This window comes from Nicotiana tomentosiformis, chromosome 11 (genome assembly GCF_000390325.3).
Source record: "Nicotiana tomentosiformis chromosome 11, ASM39032v3, whole genome shotgun sequence".
Lineage (NCBI taxonomy): Eukaryota > Viridiplantae > Streptophyta > Magnoliopsida > Solanales > Solanaceae > Nicotiana > Nicotiana tomentosiformis.
This window is the reverse complement of record NC_090822.1, coordinates 37,169,071-37,185,726: the sequence shown is the minus strand read 5'-3', so window position 1 is coordinate 37,185,726 and position 16,656 is coordinate 37,169,071. Positions and strand designations below refer to the sequence as shown.

The following is a 16,656-nucleotide window of genomic DNA, read 5'->3' as shown; positions in this document are numbered from 1 at the left end:
AAGAACGAGAAAGACCGGACCCATGACGAGTTGCCTACGTATTTTGACACAAGGCCAAGAATCAGGTTCGCGTAGTTCGTGAAGATTATAGAGTACAAGGTGTATAGTTTTCAACACTTCTTTTACTCTCATATTTTAAAGGAAATAGCACTAACAACATTAATTGCATCACAGATATGTATGAAGTGCAAGAGTATAGACAAACTCGGAGTGATGCCTCCTTGTACCCATGATTGGGTGTGGTATCTCTAAAGTTGAAAAGTGACTCCCTCCAGAAGATGTGCCCCAACTGCTTCTTCGAATAGTTGCTTTGATGACCCTAACTATTTGTGAGACAGTTGTTGTGGTTGTCTCCCAATTGACTGCAGGGATATTTTGTTGCGACCTTCCAACTGTCCAAAGGAACCTTTTGGTGATCATCCCCGGCTAATAGCCAGGCTGATTATCTGTTGCAGATATAAAAATATAGTGAGAGTAGTGTCATCATAAAATGGTATAATCAAGAATTGTAACTAACACTCCCCAGATTGTTTGGTTGATGTTCACAATGTCCGATATCAGATGTTATTTCCTGTGCAGACCCAGGATGATGATCTTTTCGGCCGTCCACATGAACCATTTGATGATCGTCCACGGCTGACAACTGGGAATGATGTGCTGATCTCAATATAGAAAAGTGGTGAGAGTAGCGAAGTCATGAGAAATTCTGGAGTTCATTGTAAAACTACTACTCCCTGAATTATCTGACTGATGCTCCACCAACTCCAAGTCCAAATGATATCTCCTGTGAAGTGCCCGAGATTAGGGGTGGGCGTTTGGTACTTTGGTTCGGTATTTAATAACTACGGTATGGTACTTCGGTATTCGGTATATCAATTGTGTGTACCAAATACCATAACAAAGTAGATTGGTACGGTTCGGTATTTTTTTATTTGGTACAGTACGATTTCGGTATCATACCAAAGTCTTTCAATGTAATTAAAATTAATTAACTACATCAATGTAGTCACTGCTCCTCAAATGTATAGCTAGAAAATAAACTGTGTATTATCATGTATACAAAATTTTGAACTATAGAGGCTAATATGAAGTTGTGAACTACTCCATGTGATAACTGAAAAGAGAAAATGGAAAACTATGGAGCAAACGAAGGAAGTGCAAAATAATCAAGGATTCATTTGTCTAACTCCCAAATGACTCCTCCATCCTCTGCAATTACAAGACCAAATAACTTAAAAGACAAACCATCAAAAATAGAGTAAAAAGAAAAATTGTATAAATTGAAAATTAAAATCAAACAAATGCTATGGCACATTGAAGGGGAGTGGGCTATTTGGAAAGTTGAATATGTTTTTCTTTACAATTGACATTGATCCTTCACAAACAAATATACCTATAATGTATGAGGGGAAGTCTATGAAGCTTGAACAGTGTAGCTCTTGAGAAGCTTGAACAATGTTGTTACTACATTAGAAAAGCTTGAACTACTTTATACCACATTACCAAACACATAAAATAGTAAACTACAACAGATCAACCAAACATAAAACACCTGCCAAACAACAAACTTAATACCACATTAGGAGAGGAGTGTCATCGCCGCTCGCCGAGGTCGTGAAGTCGTTGTCTCCCTCTGCAATTGCAGTTGTGAATCAGCAGTAGCCAGGCAATGTTGCAATTATTTAGAGAAGACTAGGGTTAGAAAAATAGAAAAGGGAAAAAGGGTAAGCATGTACGGCCTGTAAGTGATAAGTCTGCTTGAGAGCTAAGGATTAGGGAATTAGGGGGCTTTGGGTGTTGGGATTAGGCTAGTTATTGGGCTGGAAAATAAAAATATAGTTGAGCTTGGACTTAAATATTTCGGTATTTCGGTATACCGAAATATCAAAAACTCAATACCGTATACCGTACCAAAATACTGAAATATCAAAATTTTTGTACCGAAATATATCGAAATATCAAAAAAATTAAAACTAAATTACCAAATTAATTCGATTCAGTTCAGAATTCGTTTTTCGAATTTTATGCCCACCCATACCCAGGATGATATTTCTCCAAAACTCGGAGGAGAAAATGTTAGAGTCCCTCTCATGTGAAGATATAAAAAACTAAGTGTAACGACCCGACCAGTTGTTTTGAGCTCTAGCGCGTCGTTCAGCAGTTTGAGGTCTTGAGTAGCTTCACTTCATGTTTTATTACTTGTACGCATAGTCGGAATCAAATTTCGGAAAGTTCATAGTTGGTTCAAATGGAAAATTCTCAATTCGGAAGCTTTAAGTTGGAAAAGTTGACCAAGGTTTGACTTTTAAGTAAACGACCTCAGAATCGGGATTTGAAAGTTCTAATAGGTTCATATGATGAAACAGAATTTGAACATCGTGATCGCGAGGTTTTGGTTGTGATCGCGATGAAAGAAACAATGATGGAACTTTTGTTAATCACGATCGCATGGATAATGACCGCGATCACGAAGAAGGAGGCATGGCAGGTGTATTAAACATCTAATTTTGGGATTTTGAGCTCATTTCATCACTTTTAAGTTCTTGGAGCTCATGTGGGTGATTTGGGGTGATTCTTGAAGATCATTTTTGCCATATATCATAAGGTAAATTATTTTTACTTGTTTCGAGTTAAATACATGGGTTATATATGGATTTTAACATGGAAATTTGATAGAAATTATAGAATTTTTGGAAGAAAACCTAAAAATAGTTTTTTAGATTTTGACCATAAAATTGGACATGGACTTAGGAATAAATTATATATTTGAGTTCGTGGTATTATGGGTAATGCTTATCTTTGAAAAGCATCGGAATCCGGGTACGTGGGCCCGAGGATTGACTTGGTTGACTTTTTAAGCGGAGTTAAAAATTATTATAAATTGATTAATTATGAGTATAGGAGTATATTTATATTGGTTTGCACATTATTTGACTAGTTTTGGATTGATGGGCATTGATTTAAGGTTTTAGAGAGGTGTTGGAGCCGGTTATGGAACTTCGTTGCAAGGTAAGTCTCATGTCTAACTTTGTGAGGGGAAATCTGCCCGGTAGGTATTAAAATTGTAATGTGCTACTAATTGTGGGTGCTACGTATGCACGAGGTGACGAGAGCCCGTATGTGGCTAAAAGCATGTTTATGTCTGGGTAGACTTGGGACTTTATCATGTAATATTTGAATTATTTGAACATATTTTTCTAGCTTAATTAAGTGAATTTATAATTGAAATTGATTTGGGAATATATTAGGCCGAGCTTTATCACCTTGAGTTGTTTGGCAAGATATTTGATAAACAGTAAAAATCATGTTTAATTTATGCTCCTGCACCTATGTTGTAAGCATGTGACTCGTAATTCGATAAGTTTCTTCCTTTTCTGTGGATCAGGCCGAACGCCTCGGCAGTATATTGAGATGCATCTTTGGTTCACGCCGGTCGACCCTCGGCAGTGCGCGCACCACTCTAGATCGGGTCATACGACCTCAGCATAATCATGCGTTATACCACTAGCAGTTCGGATATTCACGAGATCACCCTTCTAATGAGACTCGGCATTTTATATGGTATTCCTTATCCGTTTGATATTGCACTTGATATTTCAGATCTGTTGAGATGGCACATGAGATTTGACATATTTATATCGTTAAAAGAAATTTTTGGAGGATTATGTTAGTTACAATTTTTATCTTACTACTACTGTTGTGCCTCATATCTGTTATGAGTTATCGTATTGATTTATTGGACCGCTAGTAAGTGTCGATGTTGACCCCTCGTCACTACTTCTCTGGGGTTAGGCTAGATACTTACTTGGTACATATTGATTTACGTACGCATTGATTTGCGTACTCATTCATTTAATGGCCATCTTGGCGCGTAGGTGCAACTGCTGAGGGAACTTTATAGTGAGTTGCTTTCTATGCTTAGCACTACAGCCCACAGAGTTTTCATCTTATTTATTTACTTTATCCTGTCTATTTTATATTTCAGATAGATGTTTTATTATTATTAGACTCTTTAGTAGACGCTCATGCACTTGTGGCATCGGATTTTGGGATGTTCTAGAAGTTGTCCATGGTTTTGCTTCGTATTTACAATCTTTTATTATCTATTCTATTTAAATTATAAGTTTCCATGATTTTAGTGCATTGATTTCTTTATCTAATAAAATTCACGATTTTGAAAATAATAAAATGCATAATTAAGTTGGTAGTTCACTGTTGGCTTGCCTAACGGCGACGTTGGGCGCCATCAAGACCTATAGTGGGTTTTGGGTCATGACAGCTTGGTATAAGAGCACTAGGTTTACTTAGGTCTCACGAGTTATGAGCAAGTCTAGTAGAGTCTTGCGGATCGGTACGAAGACATCTGTACTTATCTTCGAGAGGTTTCATGGCTGTTAAGAGAACTTCCCTTCCTTGATTCCTCATCGTGCGATATGATTTCATTGAAGCTTATTCCTTCGGTTCCTTCCTACTCATTCGTACACGACGTTAGGCACTTTTATCAGTTGGGCACCGACGAGTTGTGAAAATGCTACAGATGTGGTGCAGGATGTTTTTCCCTAAGTATGCAGGCGGACTATTATCGTCGCCTTGTGGAGGAGTGTTCTGTCATTTCATCCCAGTATTGATGTTTCCTAAAGTTTCGAGGCTATGCATAGTGTATTGTGATGTTCATACGGTGTTATCGCGTAGTGCTGATGTGAATTATAGGATGCTTACTTATGTGTCACGACAATGATTGACTCGGGAGGAGTACTAATCAGTTTAGGATCGGGAGATTCGACATTTGATTCCAGCGGAGGAGAGGCAATTAGACTATAGATGTTCAGGCATTGGTTGATGGAGTCGCGAGATTGGATATTTCCTAATCTAGTGGATCTCTTATTAATATTATGGTGTGGTCCTCTTTGTTTGAATGTATTGAGGCTCGTCGATGTGATGGTCTTCTTTGGTTTGTTTTTGGGGCAGGGTATTGTGGAATGGTACCTAAGAGGCAGTTATTAGAGATGGTGATATGTGGCAGCTTCGGGGTCAGATCGGTGCTTCCGGTGTTGAATGGTTCGAGAGGGATGATCTTTATGGAGGCTCATAGTTGGTGGTATTTATCAGTTCTGGTGCTACATAGATAGATTATGATTTGAGGCAGTATTTGGTCAGTGAAAGATGAGGAAGTACATAGTGGGAGGTGTCTCGCAGAGGTTGAATTTCTAGAGGTCGAATAGTTCACTTCGAAAGATGGTTAACTCAGAGTGAGAATTTTAGCGTATCGTATGGATTTCCTGGTAGGATGGCCACATGCTTCCAGAAAGCTTGGAGCGATTATGGCCATGTTAAACAAGGGACTAAATCTGTGTATTTCGTTCGAAATGATGGCTTTGTGCTTCGGAAGTTTGAATATGATGGAAAGAGTTTGCTTGGGATGTAATATGACTTCGAGTTTTGGATGCATTGCTGGACCTTCATTTGATGTTGATAGGAAAGAACGGCCATTTTTTACGGGTGGGAGAGCATAGGCTCAGGAGGATTAACTGATTTTATGATGGTTGTAATCAGGGCAAACTCGTTGTAATCAGGTGGGCTATCTCATGTGAGGTGTTAGGAGATGCGTGATTCCTAGTAAAGGTCCTCTGAAAAACTTTATTTTTTGTCCAACATGAAGTATGTACTACGATGTGAGCTGGGATCGCTTGAATAAGATGGTGTAATGGTCAGGAGGTCGAGTGTGTGTTTGGAGATGGTAATTCGAGTTATGTCATGCAAGTTTAATAAGAGATTGTGAGGAATTTGGCAGAGCAACAGTGCGAAATCATGGTAACCAAGGAGGAGGAGTTATTGTGAATTATGGATTTATGTAATTGTGGCGTGAACCTAAGTGAGGGAGCCCACCGTCTATGATTGGGTCATGTGGTTGTGTGCCTTAGCAGTATCGGGTTATTGTTACATTGGTGGATTAGTTATGATTAAGGAATGAGAGTCATTCGATTGCTTCTTCAGGGGTATTCATGTGCTACCGGAGCACTGGTTGCTAACTATATATTCAGGACCAGGTTAGAGTGGGTGACGCTCAACAATGATTCTAGTGGGTTTAATAAGTAAAGTGCGGTGCCTAGGAATTTTCGAGTTCGTCGTGTGACTAAGGAATTAGTTTTGCAGCAAAGTATGAAAGAGGCTTGGAGTATTTCTATGAGTGTCACTGGGTCTGCGGTGTAATGTTAGAGAGATGGAGGAAACAACTTCGGATTCGCAGGAGGTCATTCAGAACGGGTGTATCAGTTGGAGATACTATTGAGTGCATAAGGAGGGTATGAGATGGATGATGGGTATTGAGACGATGTCGTCTCGTGATTTGGGTCACTCGGGATGAGTGTTTTTTGAGGTCTTTTATGTGTTTGAGTAGAACTATTATTTATAAGGCAAGTAAAGAGTAAATTGGAAGAAGTTGAGTCAGTTAGTAGTGGTTTGAATCAGCATGGTTGTGGAAATGATTGGTTCCTTCGGGATGGTAAGGCTATATAGGTGATTTGTGGTTGTACATGCGGGCTTGACAGCTACCGTAATTTGATTAATTTAGAGGTATTTGATTCTGATGGCCTTGTTATGTGTAAATGAATCCTAGAAGAGATATGGCGATTTAGACAACGATTGGAGGTTTGCATTGTTTGCGGTTATGGGAATTCGGTTGTGTTGCAATTGTTCCTCTGAAATGTGTTGAGTGAAAGGGTTCTAGATGATGAAGTGTTTATTCTATTGGCGGTTCAGGAGTTATGATGAAATTCTTGTACTCTTGAATAGCGGCATGATAGGTGCAGTGAGCGGTATGGAAATTGGAAGTTAAGGATCAAGGCTAAGGTTCGGTATTGATAAGAATGTCACGAACTCGGAGGAGCGGAGGAGGATTTCAGATGTTCAGAGTATGCTGGCACTATTTTCGGGCAGCTTGAGGATGGTCTATTTTGTGGAAGGAGTGTTGGGTATTGAAATGCAGATGCTTGACTAGTATTATAGAAATAGCATGGTCGATGGCCATTAATATTCAGATTTTACTACCTAGTGTGGAAGGTTGTGGGAGTATACCCCACGAGAAGATCGTATAAGTGTGATGTGTTAGTCAATAGATTATTAGAGATTGAAATCAGATATGGAGATTTTGGTAATGTAGCCAATGGGAGAGGTTATGACTGAGAGGCGCTCTATTCCTTGGGTTGTGGACTGTGGGAGTTTGTTCCAAATTTGACGATTGCTCGTATGTGCCATGAATAGGGTCATCGTGGATCCTTGAAAGGTTATTGGCCCAGTATAGGACGATCGAAATTGGCTTGAGGTCCATTAGTAGATCTAATGTAAATGTATGCTCTACATCAGGTCAAATGTGTTCATTCAGCATAACATTGCTTATGGAGGAGTCTTCGGGTGTTAGATATTATTCATGTCATCAGCTATTCTATGTAATACTCTATTATGCCATGTGGGTTGTGAGATGGCTTGATTCTTCGCACATGTGTTGTGATCTCATGTATCTTGTGGTGTTATATGAGCAAGATGTCTCTCTAGATGTAGATCATTTATTGCACCTTAGTTGTGCTTGAGTTTTTGTAGCGCATGGCGCGATCCGTCTCCCCAAGGTTGTATTTATGCACTTGGCGTGTTTGTGGTCGATATTCGGGTATTTCGTAGGTATGAACATTATGGCTTGATGGGTATTTTCTTATTTATTGTTATGTGTGGATCGGGTGGCACACCGCCACCGGTATATTTTTTGGATCGGGTTGCACACCGCAACAGTGTCACGTTTGGATCGGGTTTCACACCGCAACGGTGTCATGTTTGGATTGGGTTGCAAGCCGCAATGGTGTTATGTGTGGATCGGGTTGCATGCCGCAACAGTGAGATGTTGAGTATGGCTCCTTATACTTATTTTTTGCGCCTTGTTTCTCATCTCTAAGATAGTTTCATCGCATCTTTATGGCCGCTTTATTCGTTACGCGGGCTGGATGTTTCTTTGCTAGAATTCGTTCTTCCTTATGGGTCACATTCGAGTTTATAGCTTGTTGGCGCATTGATGGCATCATATGAGATTGTTGGTGGTGTTTGAGGTGGCTTATTTCCCGAGCAGCTTGTACTGGGTGAGACGAGATTATTGGACCTGAAATTAGTGCAATCAGATTTATATAAGGTATATTAGAGGGAAAATGGCACTATTTAGTTCAGAATGAGGCAAGAGTTCTTATTGAGCAGAGGACTCCATGATTTATTGATTTGGCAGGAGGTTATGAACTACTACACGTCGTTTTCATCATTGCAGTATCGCGAGGGTTAGATCGGGGCTTATGCGCATATGAGGTATACTACGGGCATCAGGTTAGTGAATTTGTAGCTTATACAGTTGGTGGATGTTATTATGGGCATACGAATTATGTGGTGCATTGTGTAGTTTTGGCATGGGTGTATGATCATATTTGGTACAACGGGTTGAGATTGATATGGTGTTTGTATGTAAGAATTAGATCTCGTAGAGAATTCCGGATGTTGGAATTTGGTTCTAAGGCTTGTGGGCTAAGGTAGCAGGAAGGATCTTCAATCTGGCTCAAGCTAATATATTCACATGGGTTGTGGTGGCACGGGTAGGTGCACGAGGTGTTAAACAGTGGATCTGGGCAATTCCGGAGCAGTTATTGGAACCCTTTAAGGACGAACATATGTTTAAGTAGGGGAGAAAGTAACGACCCGACCGGTTATTTTAAGCTCTAGCGCGTTGTTCGGCAGTTTGAGGCCTTGAGTAGCTTCACTTCATGTTTTATTACTTGTACGTGCAGTAGGAATCGAATTTCGGGATGTTCGGAGTTGGTTTGGATGGAAAATTCTTAATTCGGAAGCTTTAAGTTGGAAGAGTTGATCAAGATTTGACTTTTGAGTAAACGGCCTCGGAAAAGGGATTTGTAGGTTCAAATAGGTTCATATGATGATTTCGAATTTCGGCGTATGTTCGGATCGGGTGGTCCGGAAGCATTTCGGTGCTTATTATGGAAAGTTGGCATTTTGAAGTTTTTAGAATTTCCTAAAATTGATTTGAAGTGAAATTTGATTTTACTGGTGTCCGTTTGGGATTCTGAGCCTTGGAATAGGTTCGTATCGTGATTTGTGACTTGTACGTAAAGTTTGGCATCATTCCAGAATGTTTAAGTATAATTCAGACGGGTTCGGCGAAGTTTAAAAGTTTGAAAGTTAAAAGAAGGGTTTTGATCATCGATTCGTGGTTTGGATGTTGTTTGGTGTGATTTGAAGCAAGTTTGCATCATGTTTTGGGAATGGTTGGTATGATTGTAGGGGGTCCTGGGACCTCGGTTGTGTTTCGGATGGGCTACAGGTCATTTCGTCATATTTGAGCTGTTGTTTTTGAGATCCGGTGCACCTTCTTCGCGATCGCGAAGAAACGGCCCCTATTGTGAAGAGCAAAGTGTTGTTCCAGACCTTTTGAATCGCGATCGCGGAAAGAATATCACGATCGCGTAGAAGGAATTTTTGTTGTTAGCGGTCTGACTTAGGAAAATTATATCTTGCAATCTATAACGAATTTGGAGATGATACAAAAATGAAAGTTATAGCTCTTTGAATCTAGTTTCCAAAAAAAATAAACCATTTGTCATTTGGAACTTTGTACAAAAAACTATGGCTATTATACCGAAGGGTGTTTGTGTAGATGAAATAAAATTTGAACATCGCGATCTCGAAGTTTTGGCTGCGACCACGATGAAGGAAACAATGATGGAACTTTTGTTAATCGCGATCGTTTGGATAATGACCGGGATCGCGAAGAAGGAGGTCTGGCATGTGTATTACACATCTAATTTCAGAATTTTGAGCTCATTTCATCACTTTTAAGTTCTTGGAGCTCATGTGGGGCGATTTGGGGTGATTCTTGAAGATCGTTTTCGCCATATATCATAAGGTAAATTATTCCTACTTATTTCGAGTTAAATATGTTACATCCCGTAATTTATTATTAGAATTAGTCGTAGTAATCCATATGAGCTAGAAGGGATTAAGACCATTCATGAGATTATAGAGGATTTGCGACTATGTTATTGTAAGACTCCGTAAGTCTAACAACATTGATACCGTTAGATATTATGTTAATCTTGTATTTTCTTTTAAGTGGAGTATTTTAGTAAAAGTTTTATAAGTATAATTTTGGATAGTTACCATTATTACTTTTTTTGAATATGGTAAATTATACACATAATATAATAAAGTTTATGAGATTTTCTTTATTGTAAAGATAGAAATTATTTTCTCAAAAGAAAAGAAGGTTATCTTTTTACCATTTTAAGAATTAAGCGTACGGGAATTTTTACTCTTTATATGAGACTAGAAAATTATAAGTTGAGAAAATATATGTATTTTTACATGGATATTTTGATAAAAATAATAGTGTAAGTATTTATTTTATGTGGTACCACATGACCATGATAGTATGATGTATAAAGTATATCAAAAATAAGTAGAATTTTAAGTAATTTGAGACAATTCTTAATTTTGCGGGTAATTGGTTAATAACCGGGTAGCAGGATATTACCTAATTAATTAATTGATTATAGAATAAGATTAAAATCCCCACCCACCCCCACGTGGCAGCAAGTGGAGTAAGACATAGGTGACTCTTACCTTTAGACAAATCAATTAGTAGGCACCTGGATATCAACCTTAAGACATTTACACGTGAAAAGTGAAATGATTTTGGTCTATCTCTAACTTATCGTCAAGGTTATCAAATTCATTTGTTGCAAGGGATTTCCATATATTTTGTAAATAAGACACTTACGGCGGAAAGATTCAAACATGGTTTTACAAAGTGGCTCTTGTTTTATATATCTTGTTTCATATGACTCTTCTACAAAGTGAGATATATTGACGTAATTTTGCTCGTCAAAAAATTTCATACGAAATTATACTGCGTAATAGCAACGGGATTTTGCGATTGTAAGGGAGTACAGTATAATCTTTCTCAAGAGAATCTACTCAGATATGTTAAGGCTAATCCTTCTTTCTTTTGGCATGATTCAGGTAACGAGACGTAAATGTAATGTTATTCCATAAGTGGTTCTACTCTTAGCAGTTAAGGATATCTACGTTATTCAGTTTCATTATTTATGTGAATCTCTTCTTAGTCCTTGTGAGCGGATAGTCTACTCAGCCAACTTTTCAAGACTGAATTATACTTCAATAGCTAAATAAGTATTGCATTGCCAGTAAGGGTGTCATTACTTTATTAGGCGATATTAAAAGATAACAACTGTCTACATGTAAATGTAATATTTCTGCCAAAGATAAAAGCTTGTTCTTTAATCTTGCATTTTACTTTTTATGACTGAAGCTTTTAGAGCCAGTGAGATTGTTGGCAAAAAGTAAGTAAAAGTAACTCTGCTTCAAGTTGTGTATGGTATATGATAGACAAGTTAATGTTTATAATATAGTGATACATGTACATGCATCTTCATGCGTTTACCATCGTGCTAAGGCCGGTCGGGCAGTTACCACCGATTGAGCAGTTATGTATCAATATTTACCGCCGGTTGGGCAGACATGCATATTCATTTACCACCGAGCTACGGCCGGTTGAGCTGTTACATATTTACCACTGAGCTATGGCCGGTCGGACAGTCATGCATTTACCACCGAGCTACGGCCGGTTGGGCAGTTATACATTTATCGTCGAGGTACGGCCGGTCGGGCAGTCATGTATTTACCACCGCGCTACGGCCGGTCGGGCAGTTACCACTGATCAATTGGGTAGTCATGCATCATATGATATGGATAATAGATTCAAAGAGAAGTATTATATATAAGTATAAGTATGCATATACGGTGGCGCTTCAGAGATTCAGGTTGATTCTTATATGTCTTTAATTAATATTGACTTACTGTTATGTTTCAGTTCTGCCTTACATACTCAGTACATTATTCGTACTAACGTCCTTTTGTTGGGGACGCTGCATTCATGCCTGCAGGTGTAGATAATCAGTTTGACGAGCCCTCATAATAGATGAGATTAGCATTCAGCGAAGGATCGGTAAAACTCCACCTCATTCGGAGTACATCCGAGTCTATGAGTCATCGTGTCAGAGTTTTGCTACAGACTTATGGGTAGGTCGGTACCCTGTCCCATTTGATGTCATATAACCTTAGAGGATTTATACATAGAGGTTTATTTTGTACATTATGTCAGAGGCCTTGACGGCCCATATGTATTCATGTTTTAAGAACGATAGTTTATTGATACAGTGTTTCCTACTTATAGTTATACATTACGAGTTATGGCCATGTTGACCCATGATAGTTGCAGAAGAAAAACAAAATGAGTTATAGAGTGGTTCGTTTGGGCCAGTACGGCACCGGGAGCCAGCCACGCCTCCCCAGGTTTGGGGCATGACAAAGTGGTATCAGAGCGGGTCGTGTCCTAGGGAGTCTACAAAGTCGTGCCTAATAGAGTCTCACTTATGGATGTGTTGTGCGCCACATTTATAAATGAGAGGCTATAGGGCATTTAGGAAATATTACCCTTCTTTTGTTTCCAGATCGTGCCACAGAGCTGAGTTATAAGAAGTCAGTATGAAGTTGTCGTGAGATTTTGTATGCGCCAGAGGTGCAGGTATTACAGTAAAGCTTTAATGTGTAATGTGAAAGGAAGGTTATAAAAGAAACAGCAGATACGATGCGAGATTGAAAGGTAAGGTAAAGGTGAAAAAGATACGAGATATTCAAGTACAAGAGATTGTGAATAGTCGAGACTTCAAATAGAGGTTAGATTTTAGTTTAGTTTATAGAGGAGACCCTAGAGAAAAATTTTGTAAATTGCTAAGAGTTAATATTCGAGGACGAATATTTTAAAGGGGAAAGGATGTTACATCCCGTAATTTAATATTAGAATTAGTCGTAGTAATCCATATGAGCTAGAAGGGATTAAGACCATTCATGAGATTATAGAGGATTTGCGACTATGTTATTGTAAGACTCCGTAAGTTTAATAACATTGATACCGTTAGATATTAAGTTAATGTGGTATTTTCTTTTAAGTGGAGTATTTTAGTAAAAGTTTTATAAGTATAATTTTGGATAGTTACCATTATTACTGTTTTTGAATATGGTAAATTATACACATAATATAAGAAAGTTTATGAGATTTTCTTTATTGTAAAGATAAAAATTATTTTCTCACAAGAAAAAAAGGTTATCTTTTTACCATTTTAAGAATTAAGCGTACAAGAATTTTTACTCTTTATATGAGATTAGGAAAATTAAAAGTTGAGAAAATATAAGTATTTTTACATGGATGTTTTGGTAAAAATAATAGTGTAGGTATTTATTTTATATAGTACCACATGACCATGATAGTATGATGTATAAAGTATATCAAAAATAAATAGAATTTTAAGTAATTTGAGATAATTCTTAATTGTGCGAATAATTAGTTAATTACCGAGTAGCGGGATATTACCTAATTAATTAATTGATTATAGGATAAGATTAAAATTCCCGCCCCACCCCCACGTGGCAGCAAGTGGAGTAAGACATAAGTGACTCTTACCTTTAGACAAATCAATTAGTAGGCACCTGGATATCAACCTTAAGACATTTACACGTGAAAAGTGAAATGATTTTGGTCTATCTCTAAATTATCTTCAAGGTTATCAAATTCATTTGTTGCAAGGGATTTCCATATATTTTGTAATTAAGACACTTACGGTGGAAAGTCTCAAACATGATTTTACAAAGTGACTCTTGTTTCATATGACTCTTCTACAAAGTGAGATAGATTGACGTGATTTTTCTCGTCAAAAAATTTCATACGAAATTATACTGCGTAATAGTAATGGGATTTTGCGATTCTAAGGGAGTACGGTATAATCTTTCTCAAGAGAATCGACTCAGGTATGTTAAGGCTAATCCTTCTTTCTTTTGGCATGATTCAAGTAACGAGACGTAAATATAATGCTATTCCATAAGTGGTTCTACTCTTAGCAGTTAAGTATATCTACGTTATTCAGTTCCATTATTTACGTGAATCTCTTCTTAGTCCTTGTGAGCGGATAGTCTACTCAGCCAACTTTTCGAGACTGAATTATACATCAATAGCTAAATAAGTATTGCATTGCAAGTAAGGGTGTCATTACTTTATTAGGCGATATTAAAAGATAACAATTGTCTACATGTAAATGTAATGTTTCTGCCAAAGAATGCTGCCAAAGATAAAAGCTTGTTCTTTATCCTTGCATTTTGCTTTTTATGACTGAAGCTTTTAGAGCCAGTGAGATTGTTGGCAAAAAGTAAGTAAAAGTAACTCTGCCTCAAGTTGTGTATGGTATATGATAGAGAAGTTAATGTTTATAATATAGTAATACATGTACATACATCTTCATGCGTTTACCACCGTGCTACGGTCGGTCGGGCAGTTACCACCGGTTGGGCAGTTATGTATCATTATTTATCGCTGGTTGGGCAGACATGCATATTCATTTACCACCGAGCTACGGCCGGTTGGGCGGTTACACATTTACCGCCGAGCTATGACCGGTCGGACAGTCTTTCATTTACCACCGAGCTATGGCCGGTTGGGCAGTTATACATTATTCACCGAGCTACGGCCGGTCGGACGGTCATGCATTTACCACCATGCTACGGCCGGTCGGGCAGTTACCACTGATCTGTTGGGCAGTCATGCATTATACGATATGGATAATAGATTCAAAGAGAAGTATTATATATATAAGTATAAGTATGCATATACGGTGGCACTTTAGAGATTCAGGTTGATTCGTATATGTCTTTAATTAATGTTGACTTACTGTTATGTTTTAGTTCTATCTTACATACTCAGTACATTATTCGTACTAACGTCCGTTTGTTGGGGACACTGCATTCATGCCTGCAGGTGTAGATAATCAGTTTGGCGAGCCCTCATAATAGACGAGATTAGCATTCAGCGAAGGATTGGTAAGACTCCACCTCATTCGGAGTGCAGCCGAGTCTATGAGTCATCATGTCAGAGTTGTGCTACAGACTTATGGGTAGGCCGGTACCCTGTCCCATTTGATGTCATATAACCTTAGAGGCTTTGTAGACAGAGATTCATTTTGTACAGTATGTCAGAGACCTTGACAGCCCATATGTATTCATGTTTTAAGAACGATAGTTTATTGATACAGTGTTGCCCACTTATAGCTATACATTACGAGTTATGACTATGTTGGCCCATGATAGTTGCAGAAAAAAAATGAGTTACAGAGTGGTTCGCTCGGGCTAGTACGGCACCGGGTGCCAGCCACGCCTTCCCAGGTTTGGGGCGTGACAAAATACATTGGTTATATATGGATTTTAACATGGAAATTGGATCAAAATTATGAAATTTTTGGAAGAAAACCTAGAAATGGTATTTTTCGATTTTGACCACGAAATTGGACAAGGAATTAGGAATAAATTATATATTTGAGTTCGTGGTATTATGGGTAATGTTTATCTTTGAAAATTTTTGGAATTCGGGCATGTGGGCCAAACAAAGTATAGCTTGCTTTGCTTGTTGTAGCCCTATTTCTTTAGATTAGGCTTGGTAAGCGTAAGCTATATTTAAGTAGGCTCGCAGCTTCCCTCAGCAGAAGAGCCTAACTTTTTACTATATTAGTAAAGCGCTAGCGCCCAACCTATATAAGGGCTTTGAAGGGATAGGGGAATAAAGAAAACAAATAGGGTCATTTTCTTTTTGGAACATGGCTCCTTCATTCACTTGCTCATGAACTCGCAGTTTCGCCATAAGCGACGAGGGGGGGCTGGGGAAGGCTGACGACTACATGAGGGGGAAGCTTTCGTAGAATATTTACCCCTTGCTTTACAGAGATAGTTATGAACTGAATAAATGACTAGATTCTCCTAGAATACTAGCTAAGCTAATCGTCTTAGCTCCCTTCAATTAAATCAATAAGCTTTTTGATTGATTCAGGGGGGCACCCCCTTCTTAGAATTAGAACCCATTGAGGGGGGCCTCGGTCCGGGAAGGGGAGAGTGGCCGAGTGGTCAAAAGCAACAAACTGTAAATTTGTTGAAGGTTTTCTATGTAGGTTCGAATCATGTTTCTCCCACTTGTTTGTTGTAGACTTCAGAGAAGAGAAAAGAGGCATTCGTCATTTCCCATCTATATTCAATCTCAACGAGAATAGAAGCGAGTCGCTTCCGGCCTGTCTTGTAGTCGTAGTCTTTTAGCTTATGTAGTCGTCGGCCTTCCTACACACATGCATTCGCTAGAATGCCTCCTTGGTTCGGGACGAAGCCAAGCCAATACATACGATAGGCGAAGGAAAGACCCTCATTTTATAGCGCCTGGGGAATACAAGTTTTATTAAGGATTGGAGAGGGGGGTGGAAGAAAGGGCTCGAGATGGATTTAGGAGTCTTTATGCGAGTCGTATGCGGTGAGATTCGCACGTACGGTAATGAGGGGGTTCGCGTCTATACGTGTAGTGTGGTGCTTAGGCCTACCCACCCTATTTGTTCTATGATCTATGGGTCTACTGGAGCTACCCACTTCGATCAATTAACCAAGATTTTGATCGAATACGAAATCACTGGTGCTCGATCTAGTGGTATTTTTATGGGTATTCTATTTATCGTT

The 16,656-nt window shown here is 38.6% G+C and overlaps 1 protein-coding gene across 1 annotated transcript in view; it reads left to right on the top strand.

Annotated features, from left to right (window-relative positions):
* LOC117281797 (NADH-ubiquinone oxidoreductase chain 2-like) overlaps positions 1–16,656 on the top strand; it is a 45,228-nt gene that overhangs the window by 25,471 nt on the left and 3,101 nt on the right. The gene's annotated exons all lie outside the window — the stretch shown is intronic.